The 16,674-nt window shown below is 47.5% G+C and overlaps 1 protein-coding gene across 1 annotated transcript in view; it reads right to left on the reverse strand.

Annotated features, from left to right (window-relative positions):
- Positions 1-1,709: 1,709 nt before the first annotated feature.
- LOC147705703 (mitogen-activated protein kinase 1-like) overlaps positions 1,710-16,674 on the reverse strand; it is a 426,270-nt gene continuing 411,305 nt past the window's right edge. Inside the window, exon 9 of the mRNA XM_086932128.1 lies at positions 1,710-4,087. The gene's annotated coding sequence lies outside the window, so the exon portion shown is untranslated. The remainder of the gene's footprint in view (positions 4,088-16,674) is intronic.

Raw genomic sequence — 16,674 nt, forward strand, 5'->3', positions numbered from 1 at the left:
ACAAGTAGTAATAAAAGAAAAGAAATCACCTATACCTACATCAAGTCAGGAAAGCAAAATACAAAACTCTTTAGAACGCAACATTTCCTACTATTTTCATAGATTTATTTTTTCTGTCTTTTAAAAAGTTCCCTTTTTAGGTCAGGTGGTCTGGCGTTTGGCATTCCCTTTAACATTCAGATAATATAATATATTCATCTACATATATATTTATATATATATATACTATATCTTTAATATATAGGCTTCATTCCATGGCCACAAACCCCTCCCACGCAGAAAGAAAAGATATCATAGAAACACCCCTGTGTCAAATGCACCCATCCTACTACCCTAAACATGTCTCCCCTCCCCCACCCCCCACCCCCCACACACACACACACACACACAACACACAGAGGAATGACAAAAGCAGTTTAAGGTTGAACATATCAGAAAATATATCGGGTGCTTGCAGATGGTAAAAAAATAGATGATGAAAAAATAAAGAAATTGCTGTTGCAGAGGCAGTTGCTCTGGTGGATTTCACATTGCCAAAGTAGAGGGGGTGGAGAGGAGACCAACATCTGCACCAGGTCCTACTGTCTAGTGACAAGATCTGCACTGTTCTTACAGTGATAAGAATCCACTTACCCTCTGTCGAGAAGGAACCTGAAAAGTCTGCTGTCTCCATTCTTTGTGGAGTGGGCATCACCAATTCTGATCACCCACCAGACAATGCTTATTTTGGAGGAGTGTTAACACTAACTACTGGTGTAAAATAGTACTATGACAAAGGCCAACTCAGCAGACTACGCCTCAGATCAGTGTTATGCAAGAGAAAAGACTAATTTCCCAGCCCTAGTATTTACCAACAGAGCAATAGGTAAAAAGTCCCCGCTTTGCTGGGTTCAAAATATGGCGGTCCTTGCATGCAATCCAGTGTTTTGGACGAGTGACCTCCTTTCTCCTCACTTTCAACATCACATTAGGTAGCAATGACGGAATTCAGAGAGTTGCAGAATTCAGGAGCTTTTGGATGGACGTGATATGTAAGAAACGTTTCATAGAGAGCTGTCTGAATTTGCACACTCCTGGGAGTGGTGGAGAGGCAAGTCCCAGCAGGAGCAGCAAAAATTAGGTCATAGTTCCCAGACTGGCTGGAGAAAGAAAGGCTTTCTCTGAGGACTGTGGAGCAAGACCCATTTGTTCAGAGATGTGGATGAAGTAAAGGAATGCCTGTCTGAGGTAGGCAAGAGCAAACCATAAAAAACCTAGGACTGACTGAGTATACTGTGCAAAAATGTGATCACATACCAGAAACAAGGCTCCACTGCTTGTTAAATCTATACCTAGTGCTTATCCTAGCTCCTTTCCAGTGCTATTTGGCAGGACATGTTTAATGCTAATTGCAGCCACTGTCAAGCTACAAATGAGAGCTCTCTGAGAAATTGATGTTACCCTCCTAATAACAGAGTATTGGCACATAACACAACTAGGTGTCAAAAGTTGCTTTTGGTTCTAAGAATTAGGCTACATTTAACCCACAGCTTGCAGTGAATTTTCTTTGCAACATACAGGAGAAAAAGGTCTAGCGTGTCAAAACACTTTCGAAACATGCATTCCAGACAAGGGAAATAGTAGCATTAATTGAGGAACATTCAATACACACGAGGGAAATGCGTTTAACACAAAATATACCAGAAACCACAAGGAAGCAATCCACTTAGTGCCGTTAGAAGGTTTAAGCCAACATACAGTACACCATTCAACAATATACGGTGAGAAAAGAAATGAAGTGCTTTTTGATGACTTGTTTGGCACAGTGTCCTTGGCATCTCTGCTTACATCAGTAAGGAGATAAGGGAACTCCTACTTCCACCTCAATTATCATTAATCCATTTGCCATTCTACCCCTACTTGTGTCAGAGACCTTTTACAACTACCAACTGCATACAGAACTAATTTTCTAAGCTCAATGGGCTAAAACAACTTGCACTCAACTGTAGGATTCAAAAGGTTGTCTTACATCACATGAAGGCCAACCACAGACACAGCATAGGGTGTATACCGGCAGTAGATACTCTACAGGTTCTGAGAGCTGTTAACTCCATTCCTCAAAGCGTGAACTAGTAGGACAAGAGAAAGATCATGTGCTCAAGAAAACAATGACAACCACCCCCCCCCCTAACTATTTATAGTGACACTCTGGTTAAGAACCACAGAGACGTTGTCACCGACTGCACCTAAATTCTCACTGGGTTTAATGAAAATGTTATCAGGATTTCTGGTTAAGGACAGGAACCGATTTACATGACCATGTGTTAGCCCTAAAAAACACCTATGCTGTGTCCGTCGAAGATTGGAATGTTACAGTAAAAGGAAGTCTGGTGGCACTGACCTGGCCCACCAAAGGCTTTCTCACCGGATAAAGCTCTAAGCTTCATGAGTAGAGTACACAGTGCAGAAAGAAGTGTGTGTCAGTAGAACACAAGGTCTCTCGCCATCCTATCTTCTGATCAGAGAATAAACAGCATACACTGGACAGGCTGTGCACATGCACATAAACTCAAGGGTATACAAAGAAGCACAAGCAGGAGATTTCAGGAAACAAGGAGCACTAGCCACTTCTGAACATTTCTCCACTTTCTGTTCATCTCGTCCCCTGAACATCAGGAGGTACCACCCCACATTTTCTGAGGAGACCACTTAACACTGCCAGTGGACACCCTTAAGACAATCTGGAAGAGTCACTTCAGGTGTGCTGCTGAGGGGCAAAAGTAAAATTGCCAGCAACTCTGTTCAAAGTATAAGGGGGTAAAGCACAACATAATGGCAGGAGGTGGATGGGACGAAGGGAAATGTTTAAATGTTTCACCTGTAAAGGTTCGGAGCATGAGAACTTGCAGTAATCAGTATGCAAGAACAAAAATAGCTACTCCTCCCTGATCTCATTAACAGAAAGAGCATACCAGCATTCTTCCTGTCATATCACAGTGCAGAAGCAATAAAAAAAATGCTTGAGAGAAGGTGACCAAACCCCTTCTGTGGTGAAAGCATAGGTAACGAATTTTTCCTATCACAAACCTAATAGTAAGTAAAGATACTTTAAGAAGCCCTCAACCACAAAACTCTCTTAAGAGAAACCCTAGGCCCAGTCACTCTTCATTTTAATATTTACCCTCCCCGTTACTGCCAGAGCAAGAGTTATTGTATACAATGTTCACTTGCTACAGGGCACGAAAGACAGAACCAGAGATATTTAAAGAGAGATGTCTCCAAAACACCAAAACAGGGGCATATAGTATCCCCCACACCCCCAAAACACTACTAGCCAAAAACATTCAAGAGGGATATCTTCAATAAAGCACTGCAGGGGAGCTGGGGTAAGTGGGCTCATCCCACCACAAAATCTAAAAACGAGATCACTTCACTAGGATCTCCTGTAGCAGGAGATAAAACCACCCTCCCTCAATATCACTACTCAAACATCAATACATTCTGAGTGGTCACAAAACCAAAAACAGAAAATACAGATCCACCCTGAAATGTCCAACAAACAGACATAGGGATGTAGAAATAAGGGAGCGCTAACAGGACAGTAAAAAGGGTAGGGATGCAAGAGTTGAGCCACACCACAAAGCTGCAAGTGTTAAAAAAAATATGTATCAAACAATACCAAAAAAATAGAAAACAAACTGATATGGCCTCCAGCAGGTTGGTCGTTCCAAAAATCCCTGAACTAGTAACACTGCTGCTGCCACCGCCATGGCAGGACTGCCCGCTCAGTCCGTGGAGAGGGGATAATGAGTAAGGGAAAGGGAAGGCGCAATGGAGGGAAAGGGAAGGTGCAATGGAGGGAAAGGGCAGGTGCAATGGAGGGCAGGCGGGAGAAGGCAGAGCATGTCCAGAAGTTGAGCCGGCTTGGCTTACAGTTCAGCAAGCAAAAGGAGCCCTGGTTGACGCTGCATTCTGCGGTAGGAGTGTCAAGGTCTCCCTCCACCGACATTTGTTTTTTCGGTCTTATTTGAAGGTCCCAGCTGCCACCGGGGGGGCTGTGGAAAGGAGAGGCTCTTGCCCCCGGCTCACTGCACTGCATTTGGTCCATCTGTAAAGCAAGCAGAGAAGGCCCGGTACATCAATAATCATAACTTTCCAAAACCCTGCACCCAGACCCTATTCTTTTCTAGTTTTGAGTTAAGGTATTACACATCAACATGTTAATTGTAGAATTACACATCAAATGTGTGACGCATGGTGAAATGAATAGGAAATAAATGTAAAAAGAAATACACTTCGCTTCAGAACAAAGTTCGCCTGAGGCCTAAAATGAAATAACATAACTGTAAAGTCACCTTCAAGGATTTCAATCTTCCAGACCTTGAGAAGCCTGCCAAAATATCCCACCTAGGTGGCCCATTAATTTAAAGTATTTCAAATAAAACATTAGTGTAATAACATGCCAGCAGCAGGGAATGTCTAAATGATATCAGCCTGCCAACACATCAGCAGCATTTTACTTTCAAATGCAGGGGTCACATACACAAACTTCTTCAAAAAAGAATAAAATGAAATCTGTAGAAAATGCCCATTATAGGCAAGAAAAAGGGTATGTACTGGTTACTACAGTTCTCCAGGATTGGTATCTTTTACAGATTCACATGCTTGAATTATTCCCAGATGTTATGTTATGTTAATAACATTTATTTGGCGCACAGCTGCCCCAGCGAAGGGGCGTCCTGGCGCCTGATCAGATGCCACAACATAACAGGTCAGAGCTGAAGCAGAAGGATCACATCACAGGGACAAACAGGTGAGTTTTGATGGCGCGTCTGAAAAGAGTGAGACTATTCAGGGCACGAATGTGTCCAGGAAGGGAATTCCAAAGATCAGCCGCCAGAATACGAAAGGAGCGTCCTCCCATCCTACTCAGTCTGAACCTAGGCTTAATCGCCAGATGGTGAGATTCAGACCTGAGGGACCGCGTGGGGACATACGGAGAGATGAGGCCCGCAAGGGCGGGAGGGGAGGAAAGCTTCAAGATCTTAAATGTCAGACAGAGAGCCTTAAATTTGATTCTCTGTCTGACCGGAAGCCAATGAAGGGAGGTCAGAACCGTGGAGACGGAGCAGCGTCTCGGAAGGCCCACAATGGCCCGTGCGGCAGCATTCTGCACTCTCTGGAGCCTAGTAGCCTCAGCCTGATTAACTCCAAGCAGCAGAGCACTCCCGTAATCTAGCCGAGAAAGGATAGAGGCCTGGACCACCAGTTGCCGCGTGGGGGGGGTCGAAGAATTTGAGGACAGGTCTCAGTCCTCGCAGTATACCAAAGCAGGTAGCTGCTGTCTTCTTAGTATGACTGGTAAAAGAAAGGTTAGAATCCAGCCAGACCCCCAGGTTTTTAACTTCGGCCGCTGGAATTGGGGACACCCCCAATTCGGGAGGCCACCACTGGTCTCCCCAAAGTTCCGCTTGCTTCCCTAGAACCAGGACCTCGGTTTTCTTAGCATTGAGCTGTAGGCAGTTGTCACGCATCCAGTTAGCCACAGCTATAAGTCCTGCACAGAATCTGGGTGCATTCACCTCAGGGTCCCCACTGAGTGTCACCGCCAGCTGCGTGTCGTCGGCGTACGATGTCATGGTAAGGCCACATTGCCTGACGACAGCGGCCAGCGGTTTCACGTACAGGTTGAACAGTGTGGGGCTTAAAGCAGAGCCCTGAGGGACTCCCAGACCCAGAGAATGGAAAGAGGACTGGCCAGGTGGAATGGCTACTTTGAAAAACCGGTCCGAGAGGAAGGAGCGGAACCACTGAAGAGCCTTCCCCACAATACCCACTTCCTCCAGGCGCCGCATCAAAATGTCATGAGACACCGTGTCAAACGCGGCGCTCAGGTCTAATAATAGGAGCGCCGCAGTCTGCCCCGCATCGAGCACTGACCGCAAATGCTCGGTCATAAAGAGCAGGGCAGTCTCAGTGCTGTGTTGAGCGAAACCCATTTTGACTCTCGTCAAGATTATTATTACGAGAGAGATGGGCCGACAGGATGGAGTTCACGTGTGCCTCAGTGACCTTAGCGGTCCAAGGCAGGAGGGAGATGGGCCGGTAGTTTTCCGGGAGCAAGGGGTCTAGGTTGGGTTTCTTCAGAATAGGGCTTACCACAGCTTGCTTCCAGGAGGAAGGAACCACGCCCTCACTAAGGGAGAGATTAATCAGCTCCAAGATGGGCTCGCGACAGAGAGGCGGGAGAAGAGTAAAAAAATCCGGCTTCAGCGGGTCTAAGGGAGAGCTAGGAACCCAGACAGTCAGTGTTAATATAGCAGGATCCCATTACAGCATGTAAAATGGGCAACAGCTATAAAGTACTTGTAGCCCATCCACCTTACTAGGTGATCGAACTACAGCTAATAATGTAGAGGAGTTCACAGCTCCAACTGTGAAATGTTTGTAGCTGACTACAGGGAATACTGGTAGCCTAATGTGGGGAAAGGAGGATTAGCGGATATGAATATATAAAACCATATGTAGGCTGTAGTTACGGGTCAGTAACTTTCTTATCCAGCATGGATCCTTCAGTCACATGCTTGAATTCCGAAAACCAAAACAGTAATTATATTGTGAACAAAGCAGAGGTGGAAGTGAGGCTCACTTTAATAATGGTCAAAAGGACACCTATCGTGTGTTTAAGATAGATGCCAAGCTTTTGCATGGCAGAAAGATTTACAAGCGGATCTATTTTTCTATGCCTATTCTGATAAAGGGACACCTTTATCAGAATTTCCACACCACCAAATAATTGGTCAGTTTTACTTTTTTTCTTAATTTTATTTTTTTAACTTTATTGTTTTATGCAAGGAAATACAGCAGTGGACACAATAAAAAAAAAAAGAACAATTCCAAACAAACATAAGATTACATACAGACTCAAGAGAACAAAGGAAATTAAATCCATACCGCAATTGGCGCCCATATTTTATTTCCCAAAGCCCTTCTTTTAAGCCCCTTAGACTGATAAATCGCAGACTCCATATTGTACATAAACAATAATTTTTCCCGCCAATTAAAAAAAGGAGGTTCAGAGTTGATCCACTCCCTAGTAATGCATGCTCTGGCTACTGCCATACAAATGAAAAGAAGACAAGTTAGTGGTTTAGATCTTGAAGTGCTAGAATCTATACCTATTATCAGCAGCTCTGCAGTTACCCTGATGTCACAATTAAGAACAGAAGAAAAAAACATTTCAATTTGATAAAAAAAAATCCCCAAGCTTAGGGCATTGAAAAAACATGTGTATGTCGTTAGCTGCATACAAACCACAGCGGTTACATTTTGTTCCCACCGTCGTACTCCATTTAACCACTTTGCTAGGGGTGTAGTAGAGGTCGTGTATACACATAAAATGTTGGGATTTCATCATCCCGGTAATTAAGATTTCAGACGCTAATTTAACAGATTCTAGAACATCAATATCCGGGATCCATAATTTGCTAACCCATTTCAACTGACAATGCTCCAAGTCATACCCAAATTCCTGAATCAAACACAAATACAGAATGCCTATTGGAGTTTTTCCTATGCAAGTGTTCCATAAGGGGGACTTTGCTCATACTAACATCAGTAATGGAGGAAGAGCTTTGAAGAAAACTGCGGATCTGAAGGTATTTAAAAAAATCATTTTTAGTTAACAAAAACTTATCCTGAAGTTCCTGAAACGAAGCAAGTTGGCCATTAGTATATAAATCACCCAAATAGCGTATTCCTTTCTGATTCCATCTAATAGAAAGTAAGTCACAGAAATTCGTAGCTGGTAAAAGAACGGGAGCGGCAATCGGCGTATAGGCATTCAATTTGCTTAATCCCAAATGCTTCCGAGCTTTTTGCCACACACCAAAAGCTGCCTTCAGCGTCTTAAATTTGATTTTCTTGTGATAACTAGGTTCAATCACCTTGAGAAAGCAAGCTTTGGCTTTTTCACCAATAATCATTTCGAAAATTGAAGGTGTTTGACAGAAAGGAATACAGGCTCTATCACCGATTATCAGTGGGGTGATGTATTGAAGTGTTGCAGCTAGGTAATAGAACACAAAATACGGGACATTCCACCCCCCACATTCTTTACTCAAAATCATTGTTTATGGGCTTTCCGATGTCGCTTGTAGCCCCACAAAAATCTGGATGTGGCCCTTTCCAGGTTTTTGAAGCTCAAAGGAGGAAATTCTAGAGGTATTGTACGGTACATATACAATACCTTGGGTAAGATTAGCATTTTTAAAATATTAAGTCTGCCATGCAGCGATAAATGCAGGTGGTCTAAACGCTCTAACATGGAATTAATTTTAGTCACTGCAGGGTTCATATTTATCTCTGGTATATTTGCTATAGGCAGTGAGATATTAATTCCCAGGTATGTCACCTCCGTAGCCATGGAAATATTTGTAGGGAGATTGTCCCCAGAACATAGGATTTGGGTTTTCTCCAAATTAAGTTTATAGCCGGAGAAAGATCCGAATTGTGTGGCTAAGTCATTAACTGCCGGTATCGCAGTCTGAACGTCCGTAGTAGTAATGACGATATCATCAGCATAGGCTAATGCACGGTAATTCACATTGGCTAAATAAATAGGTTTGATTTTTTCCTCAAAAATAAAACAATTGATTAAGAGATCAATATAAAGTGCAAAAAGTAAAGGTGAACAGGGGCATCCTTGACGAGTACCCCTGGTGATTGAGAAAAAGAGAGTTGAGCATTAATACGAATACAATCTTTCGGGGCCACATACATAGTTTTTAAAGCGGTTAAGAAACCTGATCCGAATCCTTTTCTAGCCAAAATATCCCACAAGTAGACCCAGGCAACCCGGTCAAAAGCATTTTCAGCATCCAAAAAAATAAGTCCGATATTAGATCGGGTTGCCTGGGCCCAGTCTAGCAAGTCCTACCTCGTCCTTGTGATTATTCAGATTTAGGACGGTAGTTCGCATTCCCCTAATCTTGTCTCGGCCCGTCCTGCAGACGGCAATGTGTCGCGCTGCGACACACCCACACATAGGAGGCGACACAGTGCCATGTCATTACACACAGTTTGGAAAGCTGTGTTGTAGATTAACTCGTTTGAGCCACAGAAACAGAAAACTGATAGGGTATAAATATATAGGCTGCCTTTAACTGTCCTAGCATGCTTGTTTCCAGTCCAGGGAGGACCTGACCTGGCAGTTCGGGCTGGACTGTTCCCATTGGGTGCAGGGTCAAGACTGATTTGCATATGGCTGGGTCCAAACTGGAATGCCACGATGAGTAAAAAAACGATGGATCTAGGCCCAGATCTCTGTACAAGGGTGAATGTATGACATTGTTCTGCATTCGGTCCATCAATTGTTTTCGCATAATTGAATTCTACTCTAAATCATGTCCCTTGAAACAAAAATAGGACGAAAAGCAAAAATAAACAATGGAAAACGAACAAAAGGCAAGTAATAACTAAATTAATTATCACGGCTATCTAATTAGTGCCCACAATGGCTGGTGCCTATTATAGAAGGAAACACTTTACGAAGAACCAGGCATGGACACTAGAAAGCCGGCTGTGCTCACCAACAAGTACTTGAAATCATGCATGCGCGTACCTGAGGGGTAACGGAGGTCTTACTTTAATAGTTACAGGGAGTTCTTTAACACGACAGCTCCTTAATCACGTACTGCCTATACGTGTAATTTAATTAACATACACACTGCAGACTGTCTCACTTACTTTTCAACTCGGAGAGTCGACTACGTGAGGCAGGATCAGGCTGCGAGCCAGCACTGCAATTTTTGTTGCTGCCCGCCTCCTCAGTGAGTCCTGTCCAGTGACATTGGTCCCTTTGTGTCCCTCGCCAGTTGTATTTGGCATAGCGGCGGGGGTCATTGATTCACTGCAGCTGACTGAACCACGGTGGGAGTAAGCAGCACTGGCTGTGAGCGCCATGATTTCCCGCAAACCAATAACAACTCCAGCAGCAGGACGTGACATCCCGTGCATGCGCGGACAAAAACTCCTCACTCACATTTACATGTGTTTTCAAATCTAACCTTGCAAACACGCGATGTCCAAAAATTGATAAATTGTAAACAAATACAGTTGCGTAAAGTAGTGCAAATGCTACTTACCAGTATGCATCTGTTCTTGGCATGTAGGGCTGCTGACATTCATATCTGTGCATAGATCGCCGCCTAGTGTTGGGTCCGGATGATTGCACATTGTTGTCCTGGAAGAGTCTTCGAAGTATCACGAGATAGGTGGCTCCTCCCCTGGACTACAGTGCGCATGGGCATCGCCTCCATCCCCAGATTGTTTTTAGCCATTGGCAGAGATGGAGTGACATATGTGAGTGATGCCCTATGCTAAGAGTATGAAAATATGTGTAAAGAAAAAAATACTGCAGCTGCTACAGGCGCCGGGGAGGAGGGCGGGCGATATGAATGTCAGCAGCCCTACATGCCAAGAACAGATGCATACTGGTAAGTAGCATTTGCAGTTCGAGGCATGTGGGCTGCTGAATTCATATCTGTGCATAGAATACATAGCAGTCCCTCCATTAGCGGCGGCCGCCCGTGCCAGCTGCAGCCGTTTGAAAAAGCGTTTTGAGAACAGCCTGGCCAACAGCTGCCTGCTGTTTAGAGTGCACATCTACACAGTAATGCTTAGTGAAAGTATGCGTGGTAGACCATGTGGCTGCTCTACAAATATCTTCTAAGGGAATGTTACCTAGGAAAGCCATAGAGGCCCCCATCTTTCTGGTGGAGTGGGCTCTTGGTGGAATTGTGAGTGTGCGTTTAGCTTTAGCGTAACAGATCTGAATGCATTTCACTATCCACCTAGCGATCCCAGCTTTGGAGATAGCATTTCCCTTGTGGTGTGAGGCAAAAGCAACAAAGAGTTGCTTGGTCTTACGAAAATCTTTAGTCCTGTCGACGTAGTACATCAAGGCTCTTTTAACATCAAGGGTGTGGAGCATCCGCTCCGCTAGTGATTCTGGGTTTTGAAAAAACACTGGCAACTCAATGGTTTGGTTCATGTGAAATTGAGATACAACCTTGGGTAAGAATTTAGGGTTAGTGCGGAGCACCACCCTGTTAGCGTGTACTTGGAAGAAAGGTTCCTGGATGGTGAGCGCCTGCAACTCGCTAACCCTCCGTAGCGATGTAACTGCTACTAAGAAAGCAACCTTCCAAGTCAGAAACTGAAGCTCACAAGAGTGCAGTGGCTCAAAGGGAGGACCCATCAGCCTCGTAAGAACCACATTGAGGTTCCATTCTGGAGCTGGTGGTGTCCGCGGTGGAATGACTCTTTTGAGTCCTTCCAGAAAAGCCTTGATAGCAGGGACCTTAAAGAGGGATAGGTGTTGCCTATTCTGTAGGTATGCTGCCATCGCAGACAAATGAATGCGGATGGAAGAGTACGCCAAATTACATTGGTACAGGTGGAACAGGTAGCAAATAATGTTCTGAATGGAAGCGTCCAGTGGGTCAATATTGTGGTTTACACAGTACATGACAAAACGTTTCCACTTGGCTGCGTAACAAGCTCGAGTAGTGGGCTTCCTTGCCTCCGAATGATGTCCATACAATCGGGGGGAAGATTGAGATAGCCAAACTCTAGGACTTCAGGAGCCAGATCGCCAGGTTGAGCTGTTGCGGATCTGGGTGCTGAATGTCGCCATGGCTCTGCGTCAGAAGGCTGGGGGTGAGATGAAGCCTTTGATGTGGTACCACGGAGAGTTCCAGAAACGTGGTGTACCACGGTTGGCGAGCCCACGTCGGAGCAACCAGGATGAGAGTCATTGAGTGCTGCCTGAGTTTGCGTGCCACCAGCGGTATCAGAGGTGCTGGGGGAAAAGCGTACGCAAATCTGCCTGACCAGTTCATCCACATCGCATTGCCCTGTGATTGCGGGTGTGGGAACCTGGCGGCGAAGCTTTGGCATTTTGCGTTCTCCTTTGTGGCTAACAGGTCTATCTCTGGATGACCCCACCTTTGGAAGTACGGTTGGAGTACTGATGGGTGTATCTCCCACTCGTGCATTTGGTGGCTGTGCCTGCTGAGCAGGTCCGCCATCTGGTTGTCTTTGCCCGGGAGATGCTCCGCCATGAGGAAGATGTTCCTCTGAATGGCCCAGTTCCACATGCTCTGAGCCAGATGAGACAGCTGCGGAGAGTGTGTGCCTCCCTCCTTTTGGATGTAGTACATGGCCGTCATGTTGTCCGTCCGGATCAACACAACCTTGTTGGACAGATGTACTTTGAATGCCTTTAAAGCCATGAAGATTGCCATCAGTTCTAGAACGTTGATGTGCATCCTCCTCTGCTGTAGTGTCCATAGTCCCTGCACCGTGTAATGGAGTACATGCGCTCCCCAACCCTGGAGAGAAGCGTCCGTCGTCAGGATAATCTGTGGCACAGGCTCCTGGAACGGTCGGCCCTTGCAAAGGTTCAGTGGATTCCACCAATGCAGAGAGTTGTACGCCCGACCGCTCACCAACACTAGGTCTGTCAGTTGCCCATGAGCCTGAGTCCACTGACGTGCCAAGCACTCTTGAAGCGGACGCATATGTAGTCTCGCGTGCGGGACGATGGAGATGCAGGAGGCCATCATGCCTATCAACTGCATGAACACCCTCGCAGGAAGCGAGTGCTGAGGTCTGAATCGTTGGATCAGAGTCTGGATGCTGGCGATTCTCACTGAATTTGGCTGCGCAGTGGCTGCCAGCGTGTCTATTGTCGCGCCCAGATACTGCCGTACATGGGCGGGGTGGAGATGAGATTTTGGATAGTTCAGCGAGAATCCCAGATCGTGCAGGAGATGAATAGTGCGGGACACGTGGTCTGCGCACTGCTGTTCTGTCCTTGCCTGAATGAGCCAGTCGTCCAGATAAGGATAGACGTGGACGTTCTGGCGTCGCAGATGCGCCGCCACAGTCGCCAGGCACTTCGTAAAGACCCTTGGCGCTGTGGTGACCCCGAACGGCAGAACCCTGAACTGGTAATGCTGGTCTAGGATTGTGAACCTGAGATACTTCCTGTGTGAAGGATGCAGGGGAATATGAAAGTACGCGTCCTTTAGGTCCAGTGTTGGCAGGAAATCCCCTTGCTGAAGCAGAGGGAGAACCTGCTGTAACGTGAGCATATGGAAGTGCTCCGAGAGAATATACCAGTTGAGGGGCCTGAGGTCCAGGATGGGCCTGAGGGATCCGTCCTTTTTGGGGATCAAAAAGTACAGGGAGTAAACCCCTGTCCCCCTTTCTTGCAGTGGAACGAGCTCGATTGCCCCTTTTTGCAGCATGACTGTGACCTCCTGCTGCAACAAGTGCAAGTGCTCGCCGGACATAGGACGGCTTCTTGGAGGAATGTTTGGTGGAGTGGAAGTAAGTTCCAGACAGTAACCGTACTGGATAAGAGATCTCACCCACCTGTCCGTGGTGATGGATTTCCACGCGGGCAGGAACTGCTGGAGTCTCCCCCCGACCGGTGTTGAGTGGTCGGGGGGCAGTGACAAGACGTCACTGCTTGTTGGCGGCGGTGGACCTGGAGCTATTGTTTCCACGTCCCCTGCCCTTGACATTGTTGCCTCTGTAGCCACCTCTACCCTTGTTAGTGTATGAGGTCTGGGTATTGCCTTTATAATACTGGGTGGATTGCGATGCTTGACCCCTGGAGGTGCCTCTGGAATTGGAGCGGCGAAAGGAACCACCCCGAAACTGCTGAGATTGGAGGGCCCCCATAGATTTAGCAGTGTCCGTGTCTTTTTTCATTTTTTCCAGTGTCGCATCCACCTCAGGGCCGAACAGGTGGTCAGGATTAACTGTTTGGTTGAGTATGGTGGTTTGGATATCTGGTTTAAAGCCTGATATGCGAAGCCATGCATGCCTTCTCAGTAACACACTAGTGTTGATTGCCCTGGAGGCAGTGTCAGCCACATCTAGCGCACATTTGATGGAAGCGTTAGTGATTAGCTTGCCCTCCTGAATTAACATCTCCCCAGCCTCCTTGTACTGGTCAGGTAAGTGCTGCAACAGTGTCTCTAGGGTGTCATAGTGAGCCCTATCGTAGCGTGCAAGTAGGGCCTGCGTGTTAGAAATACGCCAGATGTTAGCTGCCTGTGCAGCAATCCTTTTCCCTGAGGCCTCGAATATTTTCGACTCTTTGTCCGGGGGAGGAGCGTCACCAGTTGTCTGTGAATTCGCCCTCTTCCGAGCGTTGGATACAACCAAAGAGTCCAGTAGCAGGTGTCCCTTGATATATGTTGGATCCGAGGGCGCTGCCTTATACTTTTTATCAATTCGAGGGTTGATGACACGCGCCCGAGTGGGCTCCTTGAAGACCTCCGGCGCGTGCTTTAGCACTCCTTTGAGCATTGGCAATGTCTTGACCGACTTCTCGGCCACCGAGAAAGTGTCGAACAAAAAGTCCACATCCACAGGATCTGAGTGGAGCTCGACATCGTGGTTAGCTGCGGCCCTTTCAATCAAGGCGTTGAAGGCTGCAGAGTCCTCCGTCGGTGAGGTCTTTGCCGCAAAGAGCTGCGGTTCCTGACCCGATTGTGGGTCATCTGGGTCGGCTCCGGCCGACCAAGGTTCATGTTCCTCCTCCGGATCTGAGTACGCCGGATAGTTGTACTCGACCTCCTCATCATCGTCACCTTCCCCTGCGTTAGAACGCGTAGGAGAACGTTCCACTTGTTTGGGAGACGAAGGTTCCATAGGGGCCGAAGCGCCCGCCGAGTCCTTCTTGTTTTTAAGTGGAATCCGAAAATGTTCAAGCACCGGTTCCGTGGTGATTTTCCGTTTGAGGAGGGACAATTTCCCAGTATTGGCGTCGATGATGACCTCACGGCGCTCTTCCTCAGCGAGTGGCTGGAGCCGAGGCTTTGACCCCGCCAGCGACGCCTTGGGCGTCGACACCTCCTTCGAAGGCACGTCCGTCCCCTGCTTCGGAGCGAAGGCTTTTGGCGTCGACTTTGGCGGCAGGGTGTAGCGAATAGGCGTTTGCGCCTTCGCCGGCTTCGATGCGGGCTTCGGCTTCACTCCCTCTGGTACGGGAACCTCAGCGTTTCGAATCCGTTGGAGGGATTCGACGACCTTCTTCGTCAAGGCTGGAGAGGGCTTGACTGTTTCGAGCGATTTCCCTGAGTCGGGAGTCGAGTCTGCCGGGGGCAGCGTCTTCGGAGTCGACACCTTGCCATCCTTGGCCCCGACAGTCGGAGCCGGCACGGCCGGAGCCTTGGAGTCGCTTTGGCGCTTCTTCGGAGCCTTTTTCGGGTCGTCGACCTCGACCATCTTCGGCGCCGACGCAGCCGCGTCGGCCACCTTCGTCTTCGGCGTCGACCCCGAGGCCTTTGGGTCGGCCATTTTGGCGTGGCTTTTTAAGTCGGCCATTTTGACTTTCTTAGGTGTTGACGCCTCTAGAGCCTTCTGCCCCACCAGTGGAGCTTTCACTTTCGGTTTCGAAACCGATGGTGCAGATCCCGATGGCTTCACTTTCGTTTTCTTCAACGGGAGTGGGGCCTCAGAAACGTCCGCGGCCGGGCCGAGAGGCGGGGCAGTTGGACTATTAGTAAGATCTTGGGTAAGGCCCGAAGGCGATCCCTCGACCTGGGCCGTATGTTGGGGATTGGCCCCTAAATCAGTCTGGGGGTGCTCCTCCTCCGAGCTATCCCCCATGGTGGCAATGGCCCCATCGTCGTCCCCTACCTCGTCGCCGGCCTCATCAAACTCCTCATCTCCTGCGTCGTAGTCCTCTCCCTCCGACGCAGGGCCAGAGTCCGAAACCTGAAAGACATCTTCGTCTTCTTCAAATCCTTCAAAGATGTTGTCCGGCAGGGGCGCAGGGGGTGCCGACAACTGGGCCTGGAGTCGAGCGGCCCGACGATGCTTTAGGGTCTTCTTGCACCGGAACTTTGAGCAGGCCATACACCTGGCCTCGTCATGGTCCGGTGATAAACACTTGTTGCACACAGGGTGCACGTCGAGGTGTGAATACTTGGAGGTGCACACCGGGCACCTCTTGAACGGAGTCCGTTCCATGTTCAGGAACTTGGAGCGTCGAGTAGGCCCGTCCGCGCCGAGAGCACGCGGAGGGGCAGGAAGCGTTCAGAGCTGAGAATAAAATAACCCGAACAAAACAATACCGACGCCCAGCCTAAAGACCTTTTGGTCTCAAGTAGAATCGTAAAACTACTATCGGTTCCGACAGAGGGAACCGAAACACATCCGAACCCAATGGCGGAAAAAAACAATCTGGGGATGGAGGCGATGCCCATGCGCACTGTAGTCCAGGGGAGGAGCCACCTATCTCGTGATACTTCGAAGGCTCTTCCAGGACAACAATGTGCAATCATCCGGACCCAACACTAGGCGGCGATCTATGCACAGATATGAATTCAGCAGCCCACATGCCTCGAACCCTTAAAACTCAGCGTCATAGGAGCCCCAAATCCAGGTACATCTTTGCTCAACCCCTAAATGAAACGGCCAGTGCCTTGTGAAATATTGTGGGCTGCTGCAGGTGTCAAGGTTAATGTCCTAATTAGGCCCCTTCCTCATATCCTGATTTCTTCCATCTGATTTAAGTCGGACTCTTTGGTCTTTGTATTGCTCTGCAAGTTTGAGGGGACTTCTTCAAAAGGGCAAATGTTCTTTATAAAGCGCCCCGTAGATAGCTTT

This window comes from Lissotriton vulgaris, chromosome 7, assembly GCF_964263255.1.
Source record: "Lissotriton vulgaris chromosome 7, aLisVul1.2, whole genome shotgun sequence".
In the NCBI taxonomy this organism is placed as follows: domain Eukaryota; kingdom Metazoa; phylum Chordata; class Amphibia; order Caudata; family Salamandridae; genus Lissotriton; species Lissotriton vulgaris.